General features: G+C 45.2%; 1 long non-coding RNA gene across 2 annotated transcripts; it reads right to left on the bottom strand.

The window, feature by feature from the left end:
- Positions 1-583: 583 nt before the first annotated feature.
- On the bottom strand, positions 584-1,789 carry LOC122011359. Of its 2 annotated transcripts, none has more exons than XR_006119939.1 (2): positions 937-1,789; positions 584-781 (listed from the first exon to the last, which is right to left on the bottom strand). It is a non-coding gene; the product is annotated as an uncharacterized LOC122011359 (long non-coding RNA). The 2 variants fall into 2 exon arrangements; XR_006119938.1 differs by having other exon boundaries at positions 584-739.
- Positions 1,790-12,803: the final 11,014 nt, after the last annotated feature.

The raw sequence follows: 12,803 nt of genomic DNA, 5'->3' as shown, positions 1-12,803 counted from the left end.
GAATTTTTGCCCTATAAATAATTGGCCACCAATGCGTTTTTTTTTAAAAAAAATCCTAACTACTTTATATTAAATATTAATTTTGAAAATGTTTTTATTAAATTAAATTTTTTATTTTTAATTGTGATAATGTTATAGTGATGTGATGTATGGAAAAAAGTTTTTTAATATTACTTTAATAATTTCAGTGAAAATTATTATAAGTAGGGCAGCTTTAATTAAAATTATTCAATAACTGTAATTAAATTTTTTTCAATTGAAAAATAATTTTGATCAAAATTATCTTAATACATAGTAACTTTAATTTAAAAAAACTATTACATGCTATTATAACTTTGATTAAAAAAATTTAGAAATAATTTTAATTAAAATTACTTTAAATAATTTTGTTTAACTAATTTATGTTATAATAGTTTAATTAAAATTATTCTATTTATTTTATATTAATTGCTTTAATTATAATAATTTTAATTTAAATTATTTTATATTTTAATAATTTCAACTGAAATTATTTAAACAATATTTGATTAGGAAAGTAATCAATATTTGAGGCGAAACTACCCAGAATTTGAGGACCGACGAGTAGTAAAGAACTTTGCATCTTGTTAAAACAAAATCTGACCCACAAATTTAAGCGTCGGAAATATCGCAGAAATTGCGTGTTGGCGTGTTGCACGAAACTTTCGCCTGCTTTCGTCCGTCCTTCGTGCCGAACAGTATTCTGCCACGCGTTGTCGGGCTATTGTCAAGGCAAACGGCGTGTCAATTACGGCATCATGTTCTAGACGAATAAAGACGATTTTTTTTTTGTCAGATGCTGACTGCGTGGATGGCGACGCGTTCAGCAATTTATTAAATCAGATACCTAAAACTAATATTGTCATTTTTTCTACTTTTCAATTTACTAAATTATATACTAATTTATTTATAAAATACCTTTCTCCTCCACCTATCCAACTCCCACGGTGGCGTTTTAACGGGAGATACTCAGATGGCCATGAAACCAGACAGCCGAACTGGGTGTAAAAGAGCTGATCATGAAATCGCGGCCGTCAATACCCTTCCGCCATCTCCACCTATCCGACTGGCAACCGCTTTAACAGGAGATTGGCAGCAGTTCTAACAGGAGGCTAAGGCGACCTCAAAATCATATCGAACAGTTAAATTAGTCGCAAAATTACAGTCAGACATGATGGGAAATCCACACAGAAGCAAGTATCTCGGATTAAACAGTTATAACATGAATAAATTGTCACATAATGAACCAATAAAATGGAAAATTGAGGTGGGAGGTATCATAACCAGGCGATGAAATGAGCCGGAGAGTAGTCATCAGCGGCGGCGACGGTTCCATCGCCGATCGTCCGCCCGCCGCTTGTAGTAGTGATCCACTACAAAAGAAGAGACTGGAAGAATTAAGAGGAGATGGAGACATGCATCTTAATTATGTAGAGGAACAGATCGAGTATGAAGCTTAAGGACGAAATTTAATGGTTATTTTCTTCCTTGCTAAGGAAGAACATAGATTGACTTTCTTCTTCAGTTAAACTTGTTTGCGCGTATCAAACATTAATTAAAGTTTCTAACGCCATGGTAGATTTAAGAGTTCGGTCCAAGACTAAAACAATCGGTCAGTATGTGGCAATGGCACGCTCTACACTTGATACGCGGAAGGCGATTGCCCAATTGCCGCCGTCGTTTTCTGCCTGCGGTTTTCATCCAACCCTCCTTTTATAAGCGCAGAATTTGAGCCCGACCGACGGGCCATCAGAATTGACGAGGGAGATGGCCAGAATCAAGCGGAGGAAGTTTCGTGACAAAACAATAGAGCCGCCTAATAACGCTAACGTAACCCTACATGCCGTCAGAATTGACAGAGACAAGCAGAGGGAAGTTTCGCGGAAACTTCGCGAGAAAACAATGGCGCCACCTAATAACGCTAACGTAACTAGATCAGATTCTCTGTCCTATTTTTCTCTCGATCAATGCACTGTCGATTGAACGGACTAAAATATATTTTAATGTATCATGATATTTTTAAAATGTGTATAATATTTTTATGATGTCTAAGATATTTTTAAAATATAATCCGATCCATCAACAGTAAAATATGGGGATAGAGAAAAATTAGGACAGAGACGTAAGGACGCAGCCGCTGAAAAGAGTGGCCAACCCGAGAAAATTTGCATTTATTACTCTAAAGTCGCATATATACCTATATATTTTATATTTTTGACGTGTGAACTTATCCGTAATATTATTGTTTTTTATAATTTATCAAAGAACACGTATAGGAATTTAAATTTATCAAAAAAAAATATACGTTATTTTAATATTTATGAAAGAACGTATTTTTTTTACGTACATTTATTATTTTATCCTCTTAATAATTTAATATTTTTATCATTTTTTTTTCTTTATATATTTCTCTTTTTTTTTTAATCTGCAGAACATATAAATAACATTAGTCAATATTTTAATAATATTTTAATACTTATGATTTGAAAAGTAAAAATATACAATGAATAGCATATTTAAACTCCTTATAATTTCATAAATCCACTAGAACTAAAATGAATGTAATCGAAGTCCTCTAAGTCAATAAGTGGGTTTTGGTCAAAACCTACTGATGGACCTAGAGAGCTCCGATTGAACTCATTTCAGTTCCTATGGATTTCTGATGTTGCAAGGAGTTCAAATATGATGTCCATTATTTATTCGTTGGGCCTGATATGATTCCATATCAGGCGCAACTTCTATATTTGAATAATCTGCTGCTTCTCTCCCTTTCATCTTCTTGGTTCCCCTACTTATCTGCTTCATCTTTTCACAAGTTGTATATTGTTTGCCCTTTTGACTCTCGAGCTGAAAATGATTATAGAAAGTAATTCATTAAGTTGGTGAATGGTTTTGTATTGTAACATCGAAAATGATTATAGAAAGTAATTTATTGAGTTGGTGAATAGTTTTGTATTGTAACATTGACCTATGCTTAATAGTGACTGAATTTCCAAACTTGGAGTATTTTTATTTTGGGAGAGATCATGAGCATGAATAATTTGATAATTGATACCTCACAATGAGGACAAACTTTTAGTTGGGCGGTTGTGGAGCATTCAGAGAATCATATCAACGTTGATGAAAGTTGGGTCTGATATGGAATCATATTAGGTCCACGTTGGGCCTATTATGAGTCCATATCAGACTCAACGTGGAGATTTTTATCGATTTTTTGATTTTACATGTTAACATATGATCCGGCAGTAAGAATGGGGGACCCACTTCCTGAAGGGTCTTAGCTTGAGAACCGATGAAGGGCTGACTAAGCGGTTAATGGCCGAGCCGATCAGCCGGGTTGGTCCGAGCGGAGTTAGAGATAACACATCCATGGGGTTGGGTGTCCGACGCCAAGGCAGGAGGATCGAAGGGCCGACCGGGAGCCCGAACGGCAGGGGCCAAAGAGCCGAGCGGGCAACCCGCCCGGACAAAACGGCAGGGGCCAAAGAGCCGAGCGGGCAACCCGCCCGGACAAAATAAGGGCGAGGGGACAAAAAGGTGGCCGAGCGGCCTATGCGCTCGGCTCGGGATATGGGATATCGGTAGAAGCATGTCTGATGATTAGGCCGTACACAAGATCGCACTATGGAGGATCTTGCCGTCACATCATGGAAAGGTTGATACAGTAGCAGTATGGCCTCGGGGACGCCTTTTCTGACGGATCCATATCTGGGCATGGCCCTTCTGACAGACCCATGCCTGGGCATGGTCAAATGCAGGTGATTGCTTTGATTGGCGCGCCCAGGCTTCTTCGAGGGGTATATATAAGGCCTCAATTTCTTCACCGGAGGTATGCACGTCTTCATCTTGAGGCCACCTTTTTGTCATTCCTCGCTTGATTTGAGCGTCGGAGGACCGTCGCCGGGACACCCCTCCCGGCTCGGTTTTGTTGCAGGTTCGCCGGAGCACTCGAGGATCCGGCAGAGAGCGCCACGTGCCCAGCGTCCACTGACTCTTGGTTCGGACAGGATCAAATTGGCGCCGTCTGTGGGAACGCTCCTACATCCGATCGGAGACAATGGATGAGGCTGGACGACAACACACGGTGACGCTTTCAACAGAAGAACTCGAGGCTCTGGTCGAGATGAGGGCCGCCAAACTCATGGAGCAAAAACAAAAAGCATCCGCCGAGCGGGCGGAGCAACAAGCAACATCTGCGTCTGGTGGCCGAGCGGAAGCACCTCCAACCACCGTCGCATTCCATCGGGCCTTGTTTCGCACCCCTGAAGCCATACCAGCCCGAAGAGATAGAGGATCTTCCTCAGATGAAATGCCAAGGCGGGATGACAGGAAGGGGAAAGCTCCCCGAGCGGACTCCTCCCCCGAGCGGATCAATCGCCAATTTTCGGAGGTTATCCTACGAGACCCTCTGCCCAAGCACTACGTGCCTCCGACGATCGGCGAATACAATGGAACAACGGACCCGGATGATCATCTGGGTAAGTTCGATAATACAGCCACGCTCCATCAGTACACAGATGGAGTAAAGTGTAGAGTTTTCCTTACCACCCTCTCGGGATCGGCTCAACGGTGGTTTCGAAGGTTGCCGGACGGATCCATCACGAGCTTCAAGGAATTCCGAACGGCCTTCCTCCACCATTTCGCCAGTAGTCGGCGTTATCAAAAGACAAGTGTCAGCTTATTCGCCATCAAGCAAGAGCCGAGAGAATCGCTTCGAGGCTATATTCAGCGATTCAACCAAGTGGCGATGGATATCCCAACGGCCACATCGGAGACGATGATGAATGCCTTCACACAAGGCCTTGTGGATGGGGACTTCTTCCGGTCGCTCATCCGAAAGTCGCCCCGAAATTATGATCACATGCTACATCGAGCCAACGAATATATAAATGTGGAAGAAGCGCAAGCCGCTCGGAAAAAGGAAGCTCCTGCCGAGCGGGCACATACTCACGCCGAGCGGAAACAGCAAGCCGCTCAGCAGCCGCCCAGAGGACCGAGGGCCGATGCAATCCGACCCCCCCAGGCCAGATCTCACGTACAAGAGGTGGCTGCCGCTCGGCCCAAGCCAAAGAGGAGACGCACAACACGAGGGATTGCCGAAGCATTCCCTTGTTGTCCAATCCCGTTCCCAGGAAAGCCGAACGACGGTCTCCTCCCATCGACAGGAGACATAGGACTCATGAAGCTGACCGGACCCACACCGAGAGGCGACATCAGCAGACACCCGATCGGCACCGATCTCTGAGGTGGGAGAATCGCCGGGCGTCCAGAGAACGGTCACGACCGTCCGCTCGGGAGGAGGAAAATAGGAGCAATACTTCCCGGGGCGAGATCAACGTTATTGCTGGTGGGCCGACCGGAGGAGATTCCAACCGAGCCAGAAAGGCGGGCGTCCGTCAGCTGCAGATCCACGCGATCGGCTGCAGCCAAGAGCGGGCAAGTGGGCCGGAAATCACTTTCGGACCCGGGGACTTAGAAGGAGTTGAAGTGCCCCACGACGACGCGCTGCTCATTAAAGCGGTAATAGCAAATTACACCATTCACCGCATATTTGTTGACACAGGGAGCTCGGTCAACATCATATTCAAGAAGGCGTTCGATCAGCTGCAAATTGATCGAGCCGAGCTGCTGCCCATGACGACCCCGCTCTACGGGTTTACGGGCAACGAAGTTCAGCCGGTCGGACAAATTCGGCTGGCCACCTCGCTGGGAGAAGAGCCGCTCAGGAGGACCAGGACAATAAACTTCGTGGTGGTCGACTCTCCCTCATCCTACAACGTCATTTTGGGACGACCGGTGCTCGGCGAATTCCGAGCGGTTGTCTCAACCTTCCACCTGAAGATAAAGTTCCCCGTGGAGGACAAAGTAGGAGAAGTGCGTGTAACGCTCCACCCTTCTTACCCAACCAAAGGCGGCGCTACGTTCTTATACTACTTACGTACATGTTTTACTATAACAGCGGAAGAATAAAAAACTTTAAAGAATTTAATTTATTAAGCATAATATCACATATTCTGATTTGTTCAAATATTGATTCTATAACTAATCATATTAATTTGTCCGAATCGTTCTTTGCCGAGCCACCACCACACACATCACTTTCTGCTCCTCCTGCTGCTCCGTTGTTCCGAATATCCGTCCCCCATATCTGCGGTACAAGGAAAGTAAGCTATGAGCACTCATGGCTCAGTAAGTTCCTTTCCTACTCACTGAAACCGAAAATCATCGTATATCAATATCATGCGTAATATCATAAGCATACAACATACAAGGGTATCATATTCATATCATATTATCACATGACATTATATCTAATCATCAGATAATTCGAGTACATATGTAGGCAATGCATCATGAATTTGAAAACTTATACTAATAAGTACTTGAAATTAATATCATCATTAAGGGGATCCCGGTTTGTACCACATACATGCTTCATAGGTAGGTCCAAGGTAGCAAGTCTTGAACCCTATCATGCATACATACTAGGCCCGAGTCTTACTCCATCGACCTAGGGCATTCAGAGGCCCATTACTGACGAGGCCCGAGTCTTACTCCATCGACCCCGGGGCGTTTACGGAGCCCACCCATGGTACAAACCCATACAAAAATAACTTATCATGCATAACTATCATATCATGTCCTTAACAATCTTTCATGCATTTCTTTTCATTATGTATAGCATTTCCTATGCTATCACATATCATGGCATATTACATAACATAATTTCATTTCTTCATTTTGTATAGCATTTCCTTATGCTATCACATATCATGGCATATTACATAACATTATGTATAGCATTTCCTATGCTATCACATATCATGGCATATAACATAATTTCATTTTCTCCTCATTATGTTTAGCATTTCCTATGCTATCACATATCATGACATATTACATAACATTATGTATAGCATTTCCTATGCTATCACATATCATGGCATATAACATAATTTAATTTTCTCCTCATTATGTTTAGCATTTCCTATGCTATCACATATCATGGCATATTACATAACATTATGTATAGCATTTCATAGAAGGAACCTTGCACTTAGTTCGGTTAGACAATAATCTTACTCACCTCTTTAAAATATTTTTGGTTGAAATCCTAAGGTTAGATACTCCTCTGATCATACATCATATCAATATAAAATCATGGAAAGGAATCCTTCTACATAGCATAGAAAATCTTATCATGAAATGAGGTCTTGTTTAAATCATCCTAGATTTGAAAACCTTTTCTTTAGCCGAATTTTCTTAAATTCTTTCCTAGGTTTTCTAATCCTTATAAATCTGAAAATCACATAAAAGCCTTGTACCACAGGTGAGGGGAAGCTTACCTTCTTCGCTTAAGTTTCCTAGATTTGAGAACTTGCTTGGGGACCTTTCTTCCTTGCTTGCTTGCTTGCTCGGCACCAATGGAGGAGAAGAGTGGCTAAGTCTTTTGGTGGAGAGGAGGAGGGAGAAGAGACCTCTTCCTCTTGTGTTGCTCGGCAACAACAAGAAAGAAAAGAGGGAGGGAGTGAGGAGGAAGAAGAGGTTTCTTCCTCTTGTGTTGCTCGGCAACAAGAAGAAGAAAGGAGGAAGGGAGAGGGTTTTCGGCACCCAAGGGAGGAGAGGAGGAAAGTGAGTGAGGATGAAGTTGAAGTCACCCCTCCATGCCTATTTATACTAAAATGAGGGGAGGAAACTTGTCTTGATTCATCCTCCTTATTTACTTCTCTTCTTAATGTTAAGAATATTCTAGAGAAGATGCTTCTTGAGTTCTCCCTTAATTTCTCTCTTTTCTTTGCTTTAATTAAAATTCCTATCTCTCCTCTTACAATATCCTCTCCTATCCCACTTGGTTAACACATGCATGTATCCACAAGAGAACCAAGGATCAAAACTTGGTTATGTATATTTTTACTTCTTTTTACTCCCTTTTCCTTTTTAGTAAAAAGAATCCTTTCTTATTCTTAACTACTTAGTCCTCTCTCTCCTTATCAATAATTCTCCTATCCCCTTTGGTATCCTATACATGTTCCTTACAAGAGATCCAAGGTTCAATCTCTCTTCTAACGTTTTATTTTCTTTTGTACATAATAATTCATATATTACCCTATTATGCATTATGCATAAATATTTCATACATGTATTCATATTTCTTCCTTTTGTCTACATTAATTCCATACATTATAAATCATGCATAGATGATTTATATTCTCAACTTTATTTTCTTTCATAATCATCTAAATCCTTCCCATCGTAACATTCAACGTAGACTATCTACACATTCTTTTCATTACATTCGTACTCTCATTGCCCTTACTTTATCTAGGCTTTCTAGGGGTGTTACAGTGCGGGGAGATCAGCTAGCAGCTCGGCGGTGCTATATAGAGATGATCCGAGCAGAAGCTTGTTCCGCTCGGAAGGCGCCCCGAATTGAGGTACACGCCATAACCGAGAAACCTCCTGCTTTAATTTATGATGAAAAGGAGGAAGTCCAGATCCATCCGACCCGATCGGAGGCCACGACTTTTATCGCCTCTGATCTGGGGAAAGAACAAAAGGAGAAGCTGATTCAATGCCTCCAACGAAATCATGATGTCTTCGTTTGGTCGACACATGAGTTACCTGGAATTTCGCCGAGCCTAGCGCAACATGAATTGCATGTCCGACCGGACGCTCGACCAGTGAAGCAGAGAAAAAGGGACTTCAGCGCCGAGCAGAATGCCATTATCCGGGCGGAGGTGGAAAAATTTCTGAAGGCCGGCCACATACGCGAGGTGCAGTACCCGAGCTGGCTGGCCAACGTAGTCTTGGTCTCCAAGCCGGGCGACAAGTGGAGGGTCTGCATCGACTTTCGAGATTTAAACAAGGCATGCCCCAAGGATTTTTATCCTCTGCCCCGGATAGATCAGTTGGTGGACTCCACGGCCGGCTGCGAACTAATTTGCATGCTTGATGCTTACCAAGGATATCATCAAGTACCGCTCGCTCGAGAAGACCAAGAAAAAGTAAGCTTCGTAACGGCTGACGGCACATATTGTTACAATGTGATGCCGTTCGGATTGAAGAATGCCGGAGCCACCTATCAACGCTTGATGAACAAGGTTTTCAAGGAGCAGATCGGGCGGAATCTGGAAGTTTATGTGGACGACATTCTTATCAAATCCGTCCGAGCGGCCGATCTTTTCAAGGATATGGAAGAAACCTTCCGAACACTGCGCAAATATGGAGTCAAACTAAACCCCCAAAAGTGCCTGTTCGGAGCCAAAGGAGGGCGTTTTCTGGGGTATATAGTGACCGAGCGGGGAATTGAAGCAAATCCCAGCAAGATTAAAGCACTGCAAGACATGCCGCCCCCAAGAAATACAAGAGAAGTGCAAAGGTTGACCGGTCGGATAACCGCTCTATCGAGATTCATCTCCAGAACCGCCGACCCTACCCTGCCATTCTTCAAGATCCTGCGCAAGGCTACTAAATTCCAGTGGGATGAAGAATGTGACCGAGCATTTGAAGAGTTGAAGACATATCTTAATTCTCTACCAGTGTTAGCCAAGCCGGTCGGGGGTGAGTCACTTTATATGTATCTGTCGTCAACTGAGCATGCTGTAGGCTCAGCACTTGTGAGGGCGAACGGCGAAGAACAGCCGGTGTATTTTCTAAGCCACATTTTAAAAGATGCTGAATCTCGCTACACTGGGCTTGAGAAGTTGGCCTTTGCTTTAGTTCTAGCCGCTCGGCGCCTGCGACCATATTTCTTGGCTCATACCATTATTGTCCGGACGAACAGTCCACTTGGAAGAGTGCTGTTAAATCCAGAAGCGTCCGGACGGCTTATCAAGTGGACGACAGAATTGAGTGAATTTGACATCCAATATCAGCCCCGCTCGGCGATTAAAGCTCAATCCTTGGCTGATTTTGTGACCGAAGTGCAAAGGCCAGAGCCGGAAGCTATGTGGAGAATATATGTGGATGGATCCTCCACTCGGCTTGGAAGTGGGATCGGAATATTACTACTCTCACCTCATGAAGAAAAGATGCACCTATCCGTCCGGCTAGATTACAAAGCTACTAACAATGAAGCAGAGTATGAGGCCCTCATAGCCGGATTGCAGGCAGCACGGCATGTGGGAGCTGGTCGGGTAACACTTCATTCGGATTCACAGTTGGCCGCCCAGCAACTTTCCGGCACCTTTGAAATCAACTGTGTTCGGCTTAAATTCTACGCTGAGGCCTTTGAAAAGCTCAAAGCTACTTTCCGAGAGGTGCTTATTCAGAAGATTCCCCGAACGGAGAACCAGGCGGCCGATGAGCAATAACGCCGGTCGCCATTCAGCAACCAATTGAAAAAACGCTGCTGGTGGCGCATGTCGACCGGATGCAAGGCCTCGCGTTTCCAAATGACTGGAGGACACCTATTATAGAATTCCTCCGTTCGGGCACCACACCATCCGACAAATATGCAGCCCGGCTCCTCAGAAGAAGAGCCGGTCGGTTTACACTAATCGGAGATCAGCTTTACAAGAAAGCTTTCTCGTGCCCTTTGCTGAAATGTGTAAGCTCGGAGGACTCGGCTTACATCCTCTAGGAAGTACATCAAGGATCATGCGGGGGTCATCCGGGCGGACGCTCGTTGGCCAAGAAAATCCTCTTGGCCGGATACTTTTGGCCAACTTTACAAACAGATGCCGCTCAGACAGTATCTACATGCCTTTAATGCCAGAAGTATCACAACTTCTCCCACCGACCGGCAAAGGAGATGAAGGCATCAACCATCTCATGTCCGTTCGATCAATGGGGAATGGATATTGTGGGTCCATTTCCGATGGCGGCCGAGGAAATTTTACTAGTGGCGGTAGACTATTTCTCCAAGTGGGTGGAGGCCGAGCACTGCAAAGATCAGACAGATGGTTAAAAATTCATCCGGCAACACATCATTTGTCGGTTCGGCATCCCTCGCCGACTAGTGTCCAACAACGGGCGGCACACAGGGAAGATGTTAGAGGATTGGTGCAAAAGCTACGGCATTGAGCAACATTTCACGTCCGTGGCCTATCCTCGAGCAACGGTCAGCTGAAGTCGCCAACCGGAAATTCTTCATATTCTCGCGCTCGGCTCGACTATTTGGGAGGAGTTGGCGGATGAAGTGCCGAGCGTCTTGTGGGCTATCCGAACGACGCCAAAAGAAGGGACGGGAGTCACACCGTTCCATTTGGTATATGGCGGTGAGGTTGTCATACCGGTCGAAGTCGGCGAGGATCGAGCTATGATGATGACAACGCCGAACGAAGAAACATGGAGTGGACTTGGTAGAAGAGGAGAGGGCAAAGGCGTCCGTTCGGCTGATGGCATACCGTCGGATGAAGCAAAACTACAACCGTGGCGTCCCCGGATCGTTCCAAGTCGGCGATCTTGTCCGGAAGAAAGTCAAGCCGTCGGCGACGTCGGCAAGCTTGAAGCTCCATGGGCGAGCCCTTTCAAAATCATCGAAAAGCTCGCTCGGGAGCGTATTATCTGGAGGATGAGGACGGACGGCGGCTAGATAGGCCGTGGAGCGAACCACCTTACCAGGCGGGGTGAAAGGTGTATCATTGAATCACCCTGTGTATTTCATTTTCGACTAAATACTTGAAATGCAGAGATGAAAGGTCAAAAGAGCGAATATAAGGCATTATCATCATAACCCGAAGGCCCCAGGCCATTCGGAGCCGGGAGCTCGAACCGAAGACCCAGGCCGTTCGGTAGGGCTGCGTATAGAATAAAAGCGACATTCGAAATCGAAGATCCCGAGCAGTTCGGCCGGGCTGCATACTAGTGTGGCAGGAAGGAAACCAAAGCCCTGCGCTGTTCAGGATGATAGAGGGAGGTTATTGCATGGAGCGAAGGCCTGAGCCGGTCGGCCAGGTATATGGTTATCCGAGCCAAGTGCTCGACGAAGGCCCCGAACCGCTCGGCCGGAGGTATACGGATCAAATTGGCGCCAAACGCTCTAAACGGAAGCCCGTACCATTCGGACGGATATAAATTATCCGAGCCAAAATGCTCGGAGCAGACCCTGAGCCGTTCGGCCAGGAGTACGTTCTTGGGTAAAAGGGGCATAGGGATTATCCGAGCCAAGCACCCTAATAGTGAAAGCCTCCCTGCCGATCAGGTTCGCGAGCGAATGACCCGTGCTGTTCGGCCGGGCATAAATATTGTTCAAGCGCGGGATATGAAGGTCAAGGTCGCTTGACCTGGTAAGGAGTCAACCTCGAAGGCCGTCTAGCCCAGACGTTAAACCGTAGAGACGAGCCGGCGTCTATAAACCCTCCGAGCGGAAGACCGACGAGCACCGTCGTTAAAGATCGAGAGCCGCGCCGATCGGCTATAAACATCCGCGCCGACGAGCACCGTCGTTAAAGATCGAGAGCCGCGCCGATCGGCTATAAACATCCGCGCCGACGAGCACCGTCGTTAAAGATCGAGAGTCGCGCCGATCGGCTATAAACATCCGCGCCGACGAGCGCCGTCGTTAAAATCGCCGATCGGCTATAAACATCCGCGCCGACGAGCACCGTCGTTAAAGATCGAGAGCCGCGCCGATCGGCTATAAACATCCGCGCCGACGAGCACCGTCGTTAAAGATCGAGAGCCGCGCCGATCGGCTATAAACATCCCGAGCGGAAGAACGAATATCAAAGTAAGACCGTGGAAACTACAAATATTAAAAAATTCGGGCCCGATTGGGAGTTGGTCCTTCGATACTCGGCTTTGTGGACTTCACGCAGGCAGGATACGTGCAAAGTGAGTAG

This window comes from Zingiber officinale, chromosome 8A, assembly GCF_018446385.1.
Source record: "Zingiber officinale cultivar Zhangliang chromosome 8A, Zo_v1.1, whole genome shotgun sequence".
In the NCBI taxonomy this organism is placed as follows: Eukaryota; Viridiplantae; Streptophyta; class Magnoliopsida; order Zingiberales; family Zingiberaceae; genus Zingiber; species Zingiber officinale.
The sequence above is the reverse complement of the archived record's forward strand: the minus strand, read 5'-3'. Positions and strand labels throughout refer to the sequence as shown.